Source organism: Meriones unguiculatus, chromosome 12 (genome assembly GCF_030254825.1).
Source record: "Meriones unguiculatus strain TT.TT164.6M chromosome 12, Bangor_MerUng_6.1, whole genome shotgun sequence".
Classification (NCBI taxonomy): Eukaryota; Metazoa; Chordata; class Mammalia; order Rodentia; family Muridae; genus Meriones; species Meriones unguiculatus.
The window spans coordinates 62,012,306-62,013,922 of record NC_083360.1 but is presented as its reverse complement, the minus strand read 5'-3'; positions in this window follow the sequence as shown (position 1 = coordinate 62,013,922).

The window sequence follows — 1,617 nt, the reverse complement described above, 5'->3', positions numbered from 1 at the left end:
TTGTTTTTGGACCATGTACCAATTGGTTTTTATTGGTTTTTGTAAATTTGTCACAAATATAGAGTTATCTGGAAAAAAGAACCTCAGCTTAGAAAATGCCTTTATCAGATTGGCCTGTACACAAGTCTGCAGGGCATTTTCTTGACTGATGTTGGGGGTGGAGGCAGCTCTCTGTAGGTGGTACCAATTCTGGGCAGGTGGTCCTGTGATGTATGAAAAAGCAGGCTGAGCAAACCACGGGAAGCAAGCCACGTAAGAAGCACTCCTCCATGGTGACTCCATCAATTCCTTCCTCCACATTCCTGCCTTGAGTACCAGCCTTCACTTCCCAGGAGGAAGGACTACAAATCGTAAGCTGAAATAAACCCTTTCTTCCCCAAGTTGCTTTTGGTTGTGATCTTTTTCACAGTGATAGAAACCCACAACAGACATTATCTGTAAAGTTATTTTGTATGTGTTTTAGTTCACATTCCAGGTGAAGATACTTGAGACTTGGTGTTGCACAGTAATAACATTTGGGCACTAAATGCCACTTTGTGGCTGTAACTATGTTGCAAAGACTGTTGATCTGAGTCTAAAGTCACAGACATCAGACAGCCCTGCTTCTACTAGTTACTGGAAACAACTGATAGTAAAGCAACTTTTTCACATCAATTAAACGGTTACTTGATTACGCCAAAGTATTTAGTGATGTACACTTAATTATCTAACTCCAAGTCCTGTTACAAAATCCAACACCATCTCTTGAAGTGTGTTCTGTGTTCTGTCCAAGGAGTAGGGAAAGTGATGTAATGCAGTTTCAATTAAAAACATGCTTTGTTTTGTTTTAATGCCCAAAATATAGCTTGTGGCCAATTTCATTTTTCTCTCTCTTTTTAAAATTTCAGACTTTCTAGTTCGAAATTAAAGGTTTTGTTATGAGCCTTGCATCTAGGGCTGTGAGGTGCCTTCGTGAGCAGAGATGGTGTGTGCAGGCCTGCTAACACGAGTTCAATCAGTAGATCTCAGAAATTGGCAGGGGATTAACTACAGGTGACATCAGAGCCATCTCCTGAAAGTTGTCCTCTGACTCCCAGACACCCGTAGACACACACACACACACACACACACACACACACACACACACACACAGAGAGAGAGAGAGAGAGAGAGAAAGGTTTGCATTTGAAAACAGAAACTTTTTTCTTTCTTCTCCCTCTTTAATTTTTTCAGACAAAGAAACTAGGCTGACCTGAAAGTCAAGCTCACAGCAATCTTCATACCTTACTTTTATCTACCATGGTCTGCACTTATTGCCTATGAAAACTTTTTTTTTTTTTTTGCAATGCATATAATAGAATTCCAAGGACTGTGGTGGGATAGCCTTTGACAAACTCTACTTGAAAACATCCCTCTCTGATATCTAAGACTGCCTTTCCTGTAGTGGAACTTCACCTATATGACGACGTGAATATTTGAAAGTAGAAATGCTGGTGTCAGTGGTGTTGAGCTTGGAGCACTGGTAGAGAGCCACTGCCCTAGACAATACTCTGTTTTGATTTTCTTTGGCTTTAAGAAACACTGTGACAAAAACAAAACCAACGAAGCAAACTTGGTAAAGAAAGGGTTTATTTGGTT